This window comes from Scyliorhinus torazame, chromosome 1 (assembly GCF_047496885.1).
Source record: "Scyliorhinus torazame isolate Kashiwa2021f chromosome 1, sScyTor2.1, whole genome shotgun sequence".
Lineage (NCBI taxonomy): Eukaryota > Metazoa > Chordata > Chondrichthyes > Carcharhiniformes > Scyliorhinidae > Scyliorhinus > Scyliorhinus torazame.
The window spans coordinates 210,586,655-210,602,904 of NC_092707.1; positions in this window are offsets into that span (position 1 = coordinate 210,586,655).

Genomic DNA, 16,250 nt, shown 5'->3' on the forward strand with positions numbered 1-16,250 from the left:
CAATGCAAATTCTCAATTCGCCGGAAGGCTTTTTTTACACATACCATGGAACTGACCCTGTCGGGTCGGTTCCATGACTTTGGAAATCACTACTTAGTTCTGGAGGTCCTGCAGCTACTGCTTGAGGCAGCCCTTAAGGGGTGCTGGGACCCTGCAAGGTGCGTGCACCACAGGCGTGGCATTTGGTTTCAATAAGATCTTGTAGGTGTATGGGAGCATGCCCAGCCCTCGAAGACGTTGTGGTACTGGTTGATAATGGCGTCAAGCTGCGCCCTGAAGTCAGCGTCCTGAAAGGCAGACGAGTCAGCGGGAGAGAGAGAGTGAACTCTCTGAACTAGGTTCAACAGCTTGCACGCCTGCGTGTCAAGCAGGGAGGCTTTCGAGGAGCCCACAATTTCAAAGGGAAGGATGGCTTTGCGTGACCTGTGCGTCACTTCAAGTTGGCATGAGCCGCTAGCAGCAATGGCATTGCCATTATAATCCAATAGCTGGCAGGCTGATGGCAGGATGGCTGGTTTGACACAAAGGCTTTGGAAGTCAGACCGCGCAATGAGATTGGCGGAGGCACCAGTGTCCAGGCGGAATCGTATTTGGGACCGGTTGACCGTAAGAGTGGCACACCACTCATCGTCCGGATCGATGCTGTATACCGACAGAGGCTGGATTCTTTGCTTCGGGGACACCCTGTTTTTTGTAATGATACCAACTCAAAAAGGCGCATTCGGGTCCTCGGTGTCAATATCGGGTAGCAGGTCCGAATCGGGCTCGGTGACCGTGGGTTGAATGGCCCGGACATTCCTGCGAGGCTGGTTGGAGCGACGAGAGATGGCAGGCTGAGCTGATCTGCATAAAGCAGCATAGAACATAGAAAAATACAGCAGAGAACAGGCCCTACGGCCCACGATGTTGTGCCGAACCTTTATCCTAGATTAATCATAGATTATCATAGAATTTACAGTGCAGAAGGAGGCCACTTGGCCCATCGCGTCTGCACCGGCTCCTGGAAAGAGAACCCCACCCAAGGTCAACACCTCCACCCTATCCCCACAACCCAGCAACTCCACCCAACACTAAGGGCAATTTTGGACACGAGGGGCAATTTATCACAGCCAATTTACCTAACCTGCACATCTTTGGACTGTGGGAGGAAACCGGAGCACCCGGAGGAAACCCACGCACACACGGGGAGGATGTTCAGACTCCGCACAGACAGTGACCCAAGCCAGAATCGAACCTGGGACTCTGGAGCTGTGAAGCAATTGTGCTATCCACAATGCTACCGTGCTGCCCTTACGAACAACTTAATCTACACTATATAATTCTACCGTAATCCATGTACCTATCCAATAGCTGCTTGAAGGTCCCTAATGTTTCCAACTCAACTGTTTCCACAGGCAGTGCATTCCATGCCCCCACTACTCTCTGGGTAAAGAACCTACCTCTGACATCCCCCCTATATCTTCCACCATTCACCTTAAATTTATGTCCCCTTGTAATGGTTTGTTCCACCCGGGGAAAAAGTCTCTGACTGTCTACTCTAGCTATTCCCCTGATCATCTTATAAACCTCTATCAAGTCGCCCCTCATCCTTCTCCGTTCTAATGAGAAAAGGCCTAGCACCCTCAACCTTTCCTCATAAGACCTACTCTCCATTCCAGGCAACATCCTGGAAAATCTCCTTTGCACCTTTTCCAAAGCTTCCACATCCTTCCTAAAATGAGGCGACCAGAACTGTACACAGTACTCCAAATGTGGCCTGACCAAAGTTTTGTACAGCTGCATCATCACCTCATGGCTCTTAAATTCAACCCCTCTGTTAATGAACGCTAGCACACCATAGGCCTTCTTCACAGCTCTATCCACTTGAGTGGCAACTTTCAAAGATGTATGATCATAGACCCCAAGATGTCTCTGCTCCTCCACATTGCCAAGAACTCTACCGTTACCCCTGTATTCCGCATTCATATTTGTCCTTCCAAAATGGACAACCTCACACATTTCAGGGTTAAACTCCATCTGCCACTTCTCAGCCCAGCTCTGCATCCTATCTATATCTCTTTGCAGCCGACAACAGCCCTCCTCACTATCCACAACTCCACCAATCTTCGTATCGTCTGCAAATTTACTGACCCACACTTCAACTCCCTCATCCAAGTCATTAATGAAAATCACAAACAGCAGAGGACCCAGAACTGATCCCTGCAGTACGCCACTGGTAACTGGGCTACAGGCTGAATATTTGCCGTCCACCACCACTCTCTGACTTTGATTGGTTAGCCAGTTCGTTATCCAACTGGTCAAATTTCCCACTATCCCATGCCTCCTTACTTTCTGCATAAGCCTACCATGGGGAACCTTATCAAATGCCTTACTAAAATCCATGTACACTACATCCACTGCTTTACCTTCATCCACATGCTTGGTCACCCCCTCAAAGAATTCAATAAGACTTGTAAGGCAAGACTTACCCCTCACAAATCCGTGCTGACTATCCCTAATCAAGCAGTGTCTTTCCAGATGCTCAGAAATCCTATCCTTCAGTACCCTTTCCATTACTTTACCTACCACCGAAGTAAGACTAACTGGCCTGTAATTCCCAGGGTTACCCCTAGTCCCTTTTTTGACAGGGGCACGACATTCGCCACTCTCCAATCCCCTGGTACCACCCCTGTTGACAGTGAGGGCGAAAAGATCATTGCCAACGGCTCTGCAATTTCATCTCTTGCTTCCCATAGAATCCTTGGAAATATCCCGTCAGGCCTGGGGGACTTGTCTATCCTCAAGCTTTTCAAAATGCCCAACACATCTTCCTTCCTAACAAGTATTTCCTTGAGCTTACCAGTCTGTTTCACACTGTCCTCTCCAACAATATGGCCCCTCTCATTTGTAAATACAGAAGAAAAGTACTTGTTCAAGACCTCTCCTATCTCTTCAGACTCAATACACAATCTCCCGCTACTATCCTTGATCGGACCTACCCTCGCTCTAGTCATTCTCATATTTCTCACATATGTGTAAAAGGCCTTGGGGTTTTCCTTGATCCTACCCGCCAAAGATTGTTCATGCCCTCTCTTAGCTCTCCTAATCCCTTTCTTCAGTTCCCTCCTGGCTATCTTGTATCCCTCCAGCGCCCTGTCTGAACCTTGTGTCCTCAGCCTTACATAAGTCTCCTTCTTATTCTTAACAAGACATTCAACCTCTCTTGTCAACCATGGTTTCCTCACTCGACCATCTCTTCCCTGCCTGACAGGGACATACATATCAAGGACACGTAGTACCTGTTCCTTGAACAAATTCCACATTTCACTTGTGTCCTTCCCTGACAGCCTATGTTCCCAACTTATGCACTTCAATTCTTGTCTGGCAACATCGTATTTACCCTTCCCCCAATTGTAAACCTTGCCCTGTTGCACGCACCTATCCCTCTCCATTACTAAAGTGAAAATCACAGAATTGTGGTCACTATCTCCAAAATGCTCCCCCACGAACAAATCTATCACTTGCCCTGGTTCATTACCAAGTACCAAATCCAATATGGCCTCCCCTCTGGTCCGACAATCTACATACTGTGTTAGAAAAGCTTCCTGGACACACTGCACAAACATCACCCCATCCAAACTATTTGACCTGAAGAGTTTCCACTCAATGTTTGGGAAGTTGAAATCACCCATGACTACTACCCTGTGACTTCTGCACCTTTCCAAAATCTGTTTCCCAATCTGTTCCTCCACATCTCTGCTACTCTTGGGGGGCCTATAGAAAACTCCTAGAAAGGTGACTGCTCCTTTCCTATTTCTGACTTCAACCCAGACTACCTCAGTAGGCAGATGCTCCTCGAACTGCCTTTCTGCAGCTGTTATACTATCTCTAATTAACAATGCCCCCCCACCTCTTTTACCACCCTACCTAATCTTATTGAAACATCTATAAGCAGGAATCTCCAACAACCATTTCTGCCCCTCTTCTATCCAAGTTTCCGTGATGGCCACCACATCGTAGTCCCAAGTACCGATCCATGCCTTAAGTTCACCCACCTTATTCCTGATGCTTCTTGCGTTGAAGTATACACACTTCAACCCATCTCCATGCCTGCAAGTACTCTCCTTTGTCAGTGTTCCCTTCCCCACTGCCTCACTACACGCTTTGGCGTCCTGAATATCGGCTACCTTAGTTGCTGGACTACAAATCCGGTTCCCATTCCCCTGCCAAATTAGTTTAAACCCTCCCGAAGAGCACTAGAAAACCTCCCTCCCAGGATATTGGTGCCCCTCTGGTTCAGATGCAACCCGTCCTGCTTGTACAGGTCCCACCTTCCCCAGAATGCGCTCCAATTATCCAAATACCTGAAGCCGTCCCTCCTACACCATTCCTGCAGCCACGTGTTCAACTGCACTCTCCCCCTATTCCTAGCCTCGCTATCACGTGGCACCGGCATCAAACCAGAGATGACAACTCTGTCTGTCCTGACTTTTAACTTCCAGCCTAACTCACTAAACTCGTTTATTACCTCCACACCCCTTTTCCTACCTATGTCGTTGGTACCAATGTGCACCACGACTTCTGGCTGCTCCCCCTCCCACTTAAAGATCCTGAAGACACGATCCGAGACATCCCTGGCCCTGGCACCTGGGAGGCAACATACCTTCCAGGAGTCTCGCTCGCGACCACAGAATCTCCTATCTATTCCCCTAACCATTGAATCTCCTACTACTATTGCTTTTCTATTCTCCCCCCTTCCCTTCTGAGCCCCAGAGCCAGAGACCTGGCCACTAGGGCCTTCCCCCAGTAGGTCATCCCCGCCAACAGCATCCAAAATGGTATACTTGTTTTGAAGGGGAACGGCCACGAGGGATCCCTGCACTGTCTGCCTGTTTGTTTTCTTTTCCCTGACTGTAACCCAGCTACTCTTGTCCTGTACCTTGGGCGTGGTTACCTCCCTGTAACTCCTCTCTATCACCCCCTCTGCCTCCCGAATGATCCGAAGTTCATCCAGCTCCATCTCCAGTTCCCTAACACGGTCTCTGAGGAGCTGGAGTTGGGTGCACATCCCGCAGGTATAGTCAGCGGGGACATTGGTGGTATCCCACACCACCCACATCCTACAGGAGGAGCATGCAACTGGCCTAGCCTCCATCCCCTCTTAACTTACAGAATATAACTGCCCTGTGGACCAACTGGACCTCTGCCATCCGACTCTGCTCCCAGTCAGCTGCACTCTCTGTAAACTCCTGGCTCCCTTCTCGCTCTTTGCGGAAATGTAGGAAACAAAATGAATAGTGTCCAAGTTTGCCACATTGCAGACACGTTGGGATTTGGCAGGACATTGCCGCTTTAAATGGGCGGAGCCACGGTTGCCGCACGTTGTAGCATCGGTACGCTCGCTGCGCCACTGTGCATGCGCGACGCGGCCGTATGTGGTGCGCACCTGCGTAGTACGTTCGTCGACGTCGACGTCCCCTCGTTCGGTGCACACAAGCGTGGGAGTCCGCGAATAGTGAGCGAAATGGTCGCCCTTATCCAGGCTGAGGCCCTGGAGTTGCTCGATTGCTTGGACCCATTCTGCCTCGTGGGGACCTTGCCGCACTGTTTCAGCTGCTTGGATGTGGGAATACCGACTAGTGGCGTGTTCATGTACCACGCAGGTCTCGATGGCGGTCGCGAGGGTGAGCTGCTTTACCTTGAGGAGCTGCTGGCGTAGGGGGTCGGACTGAACACCAAAAATGATCTGGTCGCCCATCATGGAGTCAGAGGTAATTACAGGACTGCGCAAGGATGCGGAGGTGGGTGAGAAAGGCCTGGAAAGGTTCATCCTTACCCTGCAAATGCTGTGGAATACATAGCGCTCAAAACTTTCATTCACCTCGATGTCGCAGTGACTGTCAAACTTAAGGAGGACCGTCTTGAATTTTGATTTATCTTCACCATCAGCAAAGGTGAGAGAATTTAAAATGTGGATGACATGGTCCCCGGCCGTGGATAGGAAGAGAGCGATCTTCCTGGTGTCTGAGGCAGCTGCCCGGTCTGTGGCTTCAAGGTAGAGCTGGAAGCGTTGTTTGAATATCTTCCAGTTGGCCCCTAGGTTACCGGTGATGCGGAGCGGCGGCGGGCGGACGCTGACCATTTTGCAGGATGGCTGTATGCTGATGGAAGGCAGATCACTTGCAGGTAGGTCTATGAAGTTCTAACATCCCTCAACTACTGGTACCATGATGTGTTGGGTGCTCTGGATCTGTGGAACACACACAGGCCACCAACACTTAAAATAGTACAACACTATTTTATTAAGCTAGAAACTGTTGAACACTGTGGGTTAACACGATGTTAGATTAAACTAAAGACCTATGCCTGTCCTAACCAGTCTATGCACTCAGCACATGGTGAAGATCTGTGCTGTAAGCTGTAAGCTCTGTCCTTCTGAGAGGCTGCATCCCGAATGAGCGGGAAAACTGATGCCCTCTGTCTTTATAGTGAATGTGCTCTAACTGGCGATTGGCTGCGGTGCTGTGTGTGTTGATTGGTCTTGCTGTGTGTCCATCAGTGTGTGTGTCTGCACCATGATATACTGGTGTATATTATGACAGGCCCAGGGTTCAGAGAACTCTAAAGCGCATCATGGAGTTCACCTGACCCACAACTTTTAATAGATTGTGGTATGGGGAGCACACGGCCCACTCTACAGGCATGGTACAGCAGAAATGGAAAAGTATTTTTTTAAAAGCAAAACAATGTTTATTCTATGAACTCAAGTTAACCTTTTTAAAACATACAGTGAACATCTTAGCAACAAACAATTAAAATATAACCCCCAAAGAATACAACACTAAATAATACTTAAGCTGTCCTTTTAACATCCAGAAGACTTTAAAAAAAAGGCTTTAAACAGAAGCACATCAGGTTAAAGTCACTACTGAGAGCAGTTATTAGTTTTAAATCATCAAAGGATCGATTTACAGTTTTTAGATTACAGAGAGAGAGAGAATCATACACCTTTTGGCTGTGACGCAGCTATCCAGCTCTGAAAACTAAACTAAAACACACCCTGCAGCAAACAGCCTAAAACGAAAGTTAAAAGCTGACAGACAGCCCAGCTCCACCCACTCTCTGACATCACTGCAGTAGTAAACACCCATTTCTTAAAGGTACTCTCACTACAGATATTTATATACATACCCATTTATAAAGACCCATTAGTTAAAGGTACTCTCACATGACACCTCCCCCCAAGAACAAAAAATAAACCATCAACTTCAAGATGGTTTCATTTTTCACCTTTTCACTATCCTTTAAGAAATGCGCACAGTAAATATACTTTATTTTTAATAAGAAACAACACATGCAAACAGGTATAATAATATTGTTCATTTTTTTCTTCTTCCTCCAACTGAACCTGCTTCCGTTAATCACATTCGTGACAAAGCAGCGGCTTCATGTTTTCTCGTCCTGCCACATGTACTATTTTTAAATGAAATGGCTGTAACAATAAACTCCAGCGAAACAGCCTTGCATTGTTCTTCCGGAATCGCTCCAAAAACGTCAACGGATTATGATCAGTATATATAACGGCGTCAGATGGATTGCTGGTCACATAAATGTGAAAATGTTGCAAAGCTAGCACCAAACTCAACGTCTCCTTCTCAATCGTTGAATACTTTTTCTGGTGAGAATTCAATTTCTTTGAAAAATAACCAATAGGCCGCTCTAGCCCATCATCGTTGTCTTGTAGAAGCACCGCACCTACGCCCACATCACTCGCATCAACAGCCACTTTGAATGGTTTAGTATAATTTGGGATGGCTAACACAGGAGCAGTGGCTAACACAGCCTTCAGGCTGTCAAATGCCTGTTGACACTCCGCTGTCCACTGGAATTTGTTACGCTTCTTGAGCAAGTCCGTCAGTGGAGCGACCACACTGCTGAAATTCGGGACAAATTTCCAGTAAAATCCACTTATACCAAGAGATCGCATTATTTCCAGTCGTGTCGAGGGTATCGGAAACTCCCCAATAACTTTTGTTTTCACATCCCGTGGGACCATTCAACCCTGTCCGATTGTATGGCCAAGGAAAGTGACTTGGGCTTTCCCAAATTCACTTTTGGCTTGGTTTATCACCAAACCCGCCTCCTGAAGTCGATCGAATAACTCCATCAGATGTTTTAAATGTTCTTTCCATGTCTGGCTGAAAATTACCAGATCTTCGATGTACACTGCACAATTGGGTAATATTGAAACAACTTTGTTAGTTAACTGTTGAAATGTGGCTGGGGCATTTTTCATGCCAAATGGCATAACTTTGAATTGGTATGTACCATCTGGAGTCACAAAAGCTGAAATCTCCTTCGCCCTTTCGGATAATGGTACCTGCCAGTAACCTTTAAGTAAATCCAGTTTGGAAATGAAAGCTGATTGTCTCACTTTCTCAATGTAATCCTCCAAACGTGGGATAGGATAAGAGTCCGTTCTTGCAACTGCATTAACCTTTCTGTAGTCCACACACAACCGTTGGGGATCGTCTGGTTTAGGCACCATCACTATCGGTGAGCTCCATTGGCTGCAACCCACTTCAATTATGCCGTTTTTAAGCATACTCTCAATCTCTTTGTTAACCTGTGCCAATTTTAAAGGGTTAAGCCTGTATGGATGTTGTTTGATTGGAACAGCATTTCCCACATCTACATCATGTATAGCCATTTTAGTACTTCCCAATTTTTCTCTACAAACTTGCCCATGTGATATCAATAACTCTTTCAGGTCAGTTTGATTTTCCTCTGGAAGGTAACTCAACAATTTATCCCAATTTTTAAGAACATCCTCATTTTACAATTTGATTTGAGGTATGTCAAATTCACAGTCATCTGGATTTGGTTCGTCACTTTGAGTTAGAATCATTAAAACCTCCCTTTTCTCTCCTTCCCTTTCAAAGTAACTTTTAGGCATATTCCCATGACACACTCGGTTAGTTTTCTTTTATCTGGCATTCTTATCACATAATTCACCTCACTTAATTCCCTTTCAATCTGATAAGGTCCACAAAACCTAGCTTTTAAAGGTTCACCTCCCACTGGTAACAAGACTAAAACTTTATCTCCACTGGCAAAACTACAAACTTTGGATTTCTTGTCTGCTACCCGTTTCATTACATTTAGTGCAACTTTCAAATGTTGTCTAGCCAATTCACCTGCTCTGTTTAATCGTTCCCTAAACTTTGACACGTAATCCAATAGTGTAATTTCCGATTTCTCCCCACCAATTTTTCTTTAATCAATTTAAGTGGTCCTCTTACCTCATGACCAAAAATTTGTTCAAAAGGACTAAATTTGGTAGACTCATTAGGTGCATCCCTAATTGCAAACAATACGAATGGAATTCCTTTATCCCAATCCTCTGGATAATCTTGACTATACGCCCTCAACATTGTCTTTAATGTCTGATGCCACCTTTCTCAACGCTCCCTGCGATTCTGGATGGTACGCAGTTGATTTAATTGTTTTATTCCGAAGCTATCCATAACTTCTTTGAATAACTTTGAAGTAAAATTCGATCCTTGATCTGATTGAATTTCTGTGGGTCATCCATATCTAGTAAAGAATTTAAGTAACTCCTCCACAATCCTTTTAACTGTAATATTACGTACTGGAATGGCCTCTGGAAACCTAGTAGACACGTCCATTATAGTCAAAAGATATTGATTCCCACTTTTTGTTTAAGGAAGCGGTCCTACACAATCGATTAGGACCCTTGTAAAAGTTTCCTCAAATGCTGGAATGGGTATTAAGGACGCTTGTTTTATCAGCGGGAAGAATGAGGTTTCCCTATCACTTGACATGTGTGACATGATTGACAAAATTTAACTACATCTTTATGTAGTCCAGGCCAATAAAAATGTTTCTGGATTTTAGCTTGAGTTTTTCTTATTCCCAAATGACCTCCCACTGGTACCTCATGTGCAACTCGCAACACCTCCTTTCTATACCCTACCGGCAATATTACTTGATGAAGTTCTGCCCATTTTTCATCCGCCTGCATATGTAAGGTTCTCCATTTTCTCATCAAGACATCACTTTTATGGTAATAACACTCTGGTATACTCTCAGATTCCTCTTCCATATATGCTTTCTGATATACCTGTTTTATTTCTACATCTTTCTGTTGTAACTCCACCAATTTTCCTGAACTAAAAATATCCGCCTCATCCTCCACCTGTTCTTGTTCTTTTTCAACCATCTGATCAAAAATTGTTTCTGATAATTGCACTTCAACTCGATCTTCACTCTTTGATTTCTCCTCTTGTCTTAACCTGTGACTTTGCAACCTTGTTACTACACAATCCGGAAAAATCCCAGGATATTTGTCCTTCAACACTTCAGTTGTCTGATTTTCCACTGGCTTATCAACCACAGTAGGCATCACTCCCACCTGCGATCCAGCTATATCATTACCCAAGATAAACTGTATTCCTGGACAAGATAGTTTCTCTATTACTCCTACTACCACTTCACCACTCTTCACTGGACTTTCCAACCTTACCTTATATAATGGAACTCTACTCCTCTCACCCTGAATTCCACATATCACCACCTTTTTTGGCTACATTCTTCCCAAACGACATAATTCCTCATCTCTTACCATTAAAGAACAAAGAACAAAGAACAAAGAAATGTACAGCACAGGAACAGGCCCTTCGGCCCTCCAAGCCCGTACCGACCATGCTGCCCGACTAAACTACAATCTTCTACACTTCCTGGGTCCGTATCCTTCTATTCCCAACCTGTTCATATATTTGTCAAGATGCCCCTTAAATGTCCCTATCGTCCCTGCTTCCACTACCTCCTCCGGCAGCGAGTTCCAGGCACCCACTACCCTCTGCGTAAAAAACTTGCCTCGTACATCTACTCTAAACCTTGCCCCTCTCACCTTAAACCTATGCCCCCTAGTAATTGACCCCTCTACCCTGGGGAAAAGCCTCTGACTATCCACTCTGTCTATGCCCCTCATAATTTTGTAGACCTCTATCAGGTCTCCCCTCAACCTCCTTTGTTCCAGTGAGAACAAACCGAGTTTATTCAACCGCTCCTCATAGCTAATGCCCTCCATACCAGGCAACATTCTGGTAAATCTCTTCTGCACCCTCTCTAAAGCCTCCACATCCTTCTGGTAGTGTGGCGACCAGAATTGAACACTATACTCCAAGTGTGGCCTAACTAAGGTTCTATGTGGCCTAACTAAGGTTCTAAAGATTGACTAGCCCCTGTATCTCTTAAAATTGTGACTTCTTTACCTGCTCCTCCTGATACACATGAGTAAACTTTACCCACACAAGTAAATTCTTTAAAGACATCTGGCACCTTCTTATCAATCACCTCTTGAACAGTCTGTACAATCGTTTGCACCTCCTTCACTTCTCTTGGGCTTTCCTTTACCACTCTAACAAATCCCACTGTCTTATCCTGTTTTACCACATCAGCCTTCCCAGTGCTTTTCTTCAACCACCAACACTGACTTTACATGGCCTAGTTTATTGCAGTGAAAATATTTGAAACTTTTCATCTCTTTTCCATCTTCCTGGATTTCTTTTTTAACCTGAGGGACACTCTCTTTATTGTCTCCCATCAGATCACCTTTACCTTTACCACTTGAGTATTTCTCATGTCCCCAGTTTCTATCTCTCACCCGCTGAAGCTGATGTCGGAAACCAATCTTTGATTTATGAACTAATTCATAATCATCTGCCATTTCTGCTGCTAATCGCGCAGTTTTAACCCTCTGTTCTTCCACATGAGTTCTCACTACATCAGGAATTGAATTTTTAAACTCCTCCGAAAGTATAATTTCTCTGAGAGCTTCATACGTTTGGTCTATTGTCAAAGCCCTTATCCACCTATCAAAATTACTCTGTTTGCCTTTCAAACTCCACGTATGTTTGACCAAATTCTTTCCTTAAATTTCTAAACCTTTGCCTGTAAGCTTCAGGCACTAGCTCATATGCACTTAAGGTGGATTTCTTCACCTCCTCATACGTTCCAGATACCTCCTCTGGTAGTGATGCAAACACTTCGCTAGCTCTACCTACCAGCTTTGTTTGAATCAGTGATACCCACATGTCCTGTGGCCATTTCATTTGTTTAGCTACCTTCTCAAATGAAATGAAAAAGGCTTCCACTTCCTTCTCGTCAAACTTTGGCAAAGCTTGGACATATTCAAATAGATTCCCACCAAGCCTTCGACCTTGACGCTCTTTCTCACTATCCTCATCACTATCATCCAACTGTACATTTCCCTTTACGTCTGCCAATTTTAACTGATTGTCATGTTTCATGGCTATTTTTTGAAGTTCATACTCCCTCTCTTTATCTTTCTCCCTGATCTGTATCTCCCTTTCTTTTTCTTTTTGTTCTGCTCGGGCTATTCCTTCTTTTCTCCTTTCTTCTCTCTCCTTTTCTTTTTCCTATCTCTCTCTCTTTCTCTCTCTTTTTCCTCTCTCTCTCTCTCGTACTCAAGCCACTTTAATTCTTTCCCATGTTCCATTTGTTTAATTTGCAACTGACTTTTTGCCATTTTCCATGAGTCAAACTCTATCTCAGGCAACTTTAAATGCTTAACCACCGCCATAATTACCTCATCTTTTCACATTTTGTCAGGTAATGTTAACTGCAATGTTTTTGCCAGGCCCAACAGTCTGTGTTTAGTCTCTGTCCGTAAGGTACTGCATGTGACAGTCTCCACCCCCAAAAACGTCTGAGCCTCTGAAAGAGCCATTGTCCACAATACACTTAAACTAAAATACCACACCGGAAAAGCAGCACTCCTTCACTGTCTTTAAGTTCACAAAAGCCAATCCAATAGATAGACTTTTATCCCCCTCGAGCCCCCAATTGTTATGGGCGAGGCGTTTTCAGAACCCCAAAATGTATCATGGAGTTCAACCAACCTCCCCCTTTAATGTATTGTTGCTTTTCTGAGCACACGGCTTGTTCTCCAGGTGTGATACAGCAATTATGGACAAATGGTTTTTAAACACAAAACAATGTTTATTCCATGAACTCAACTGAACCCTTTTAAATAAACATTGGATCTCTTAGCACCCCCTTACTTCAAAGATAACCCCGAAAATATTACAACACTAAATAATCCTTCAGTTATTCCTTTCAACATCCAAGAGACTTAACACCTTTAAACAGAAACACATCAGGATAAAGGCATTACTTCAATGAGTTTAAATCTCCCAAATGATCCAGAGATAGTCTTTCATGGCAGAGATCACAGCAGATCCAGCTCACTGCAAACACAGACACACACCCAAGCTCTTTTCAAACTGAAACTAAAACTGCAAAATGGCTGATCTAAAGCCCAGCTCCACCCACACTCTGACATCACTGCATTTCTTAAAGGTACATTGCTTAAACATCCATTTCTTAAAGGCACTCTCACATGACAAATAGATAGACTTTTATCCCCCTCGAGCCCCCAATTTGTTATGGGCCAGGGTTTAGAGAACCACAAAGTGTATCATGGAGTTCACCTGACCCACAACTTTTAATCGATTGTGGTATGGGGAGCACACGGCCCACTCTACAGAGTGGTACAGCAGAAATGGAAAAGTTTTTTTTAAAGCAAAACAATGTTTATTCTACGAACTCAAGTTAACATTTTTAAAACATACAGTGAACATCTTAGCAACCATTAATTCAAATACAACCCCCAAAGAATACAACACAAAGTAATACTTAAGCTGTCCTTTTAACATCCAGAAGACTTGAAAAAAACCTTTGAACAGAAGCACATCAGGTTAAAGTCACTACTGCGATAGCTTATTAGTTTTAAATCATCAAAGGATCAATTTACAGTTTTTAGATTACAGATGAGAGACTCATATACCTTTTGGCTGTGACTGCAGCTATCCAGCTCTGAAAACTAAACTAAAACACACCCTGCAGCAAACAGCCTGAAACAAAAGTAAAAAGCTGACAGACAGCCCAGCTCCACCCACTCTCTGACATCACTGCAGTATCATAGAATTTACAGTGCAGAAGGAGGCCATTCGGCCCATCGAGTCTGCACCGGCTCTTGGAAAGAGCACCCTACCCAAGGTTAACACCTCCACCCTATCCCCATAACCCAGTAACCCCACCCAACACTAAGGGCAATTTTGGATGCTAAGGGCAATTTATCAAGGCCAATCCACCTAACCTGCACATCTTTGGACTGTGGGAGGAATTTGGAGCACCCGGAGGAAACCCACGCATACACGGGGAGGATGTGCAGACTCCGCACAGACAGTGACCCAAGCCGGAATCGAACCTGGGACCCTGGAGTTGTGAAGCAATTGTGCTAACCACAATGCTACCGTGCTGCCCTAGTAGCAAACATCCATGTCTTAAAGGTACTCTCACTACAGATATTTCTATGCATACCCATTAATAAACACCCATTTCTTAAAGGTACTCCCACAGGACAGAAGACAGAGGGCAGCAGTGGAAGGGTGCTTTTCTGAATGCAGGGCTGTGACTAGTGGTGTTCCACAGGGAGCAGTGCTGGGACCTTTGCTGCTTTTCGTATATATAAATGATATATATGGAGGAAAATGCAACTGGTCTGATTAGGATACCAGCCCAAACTCCATCTTAGCCTCTGTCTCTCCTTTAGCAATGCCTCTTCCGGTGCGGATGACACAAAGGTTGGTAGATTGCGGATAGCAATGAGGACTGCCAGAGGATATAGCAGGATCAGCTAGACACTTGGGTGGAGAGATGACAGATGGAGTTTAATCCGGACAAATGTGAGGTAATGCATTTTGGAAGGTCTAATACAGTTGCAAAATATACAGTAAATGGCAGAACTCTTAAGAGTGGCAGAACCCAGGCAGAGGGACATGGGTGTAAGGTGCACAGGTCACTGAAGGTGACAATGCAGGTGGAGAAGGTAGTCAAGGAGACATACGGCATGCTTGCCTTCATCGACCGGGGCATTGACTATAAAAATTGGCAAGTCATGCTGCAGCTGTATAAAACCTTAGTTAGGCCACACTTGGAATATAGTGTTCAATTCTGGTCGCCACACTACCAGAAGAATGTGGAGGATTTGGAGAGGGTACAGAAGAGGTTTACAAGGGTGTTACCTGGTATGAAGGAAAGGTTGGATAAACTCGGTTTGTCGTCACTTGAAAGACAGAAGTTTAGAGGAGATGAGCGAGGAACATATTTTACACAGAGGGAAATGGATGCCTGAAACTCGCTGCTGGAGGAGGTGGTGGAAGCAGGTACGATAGCGATGTTTAAGTGGCATCTTGACAAATACATGAATAGGATGGGAATAGAAGGATATGGACCCAGAGGTATTGAAGGTTTAAGGTTAGACGGGCAGCATGTTTGGTGCAGGCCTGGAAGATCGAAGGGCCTGTTCCTGTGCTGTACTTTTCTTTGTTCGTTGTATACCCTCCTCCCTGGTTGGAGGCTCCGATTCATACAGCCGTCAATAGAAGGCCTCAAAGACCGATTCACCCCCTCTGGCTCCGACACCACTGTGCCTCTCTTATCCCTCACCCTTCCAATCTCTCTTGCTGCCTCCTGCTTCCTCAATTGATGAACCAATATCCTCCTTGCTTTTTCCCCATACTCATAAACCTCCACCCTGGCATTCCGCAGCTACCCTACCGCCTTTGCTGTGGATATCAGCCCAAACTCCATCTGAGTTTCTGTCTCTCCTTTAGCAATGTCTCTTCCGGTGCCACTGAATACCTCCAGTCCCCCCTCAGGGTGCCCTCAACTAACTTCAGCCTCTCCTCCCGGTCCACTCTCTTCCTATGTGCCAGAATCAAAATAAATTCCCCCCATGCTACCACCTTCAATACTTCCCACAGCATGTAGGCCGTAACCTCCCCTGTATTATTCAGCTCCTCATAATCTTGAAGACCGCCCTCACCCTCTCATGGACCCCCTTGTCCACCAGCGATCCCACATCCAGCCTCCAATGCGGCCGTTGAGCCCCCCCTGCACCACCCGCAGATACACCCAGTGCAGCGTGTGGTCAGAAACCATGATCGCCGTGAGGGTTAATAGCCTGGTTAGTATGTGATGACATTTGGTTTATATGAAGAAGACTCTCTGGGGTGTAGATAATTAGAGACATTGGGTAAAAGTTTCTGTTTGGTAGACTATGTTCTCCCACCGGTGCGGAATTGCACCTGATTTGTGCTCCTGCTGGGAGGGCAAATGAGGAAGCAATTCCCAATCCTTAAACTTGCAAATACAGTGCA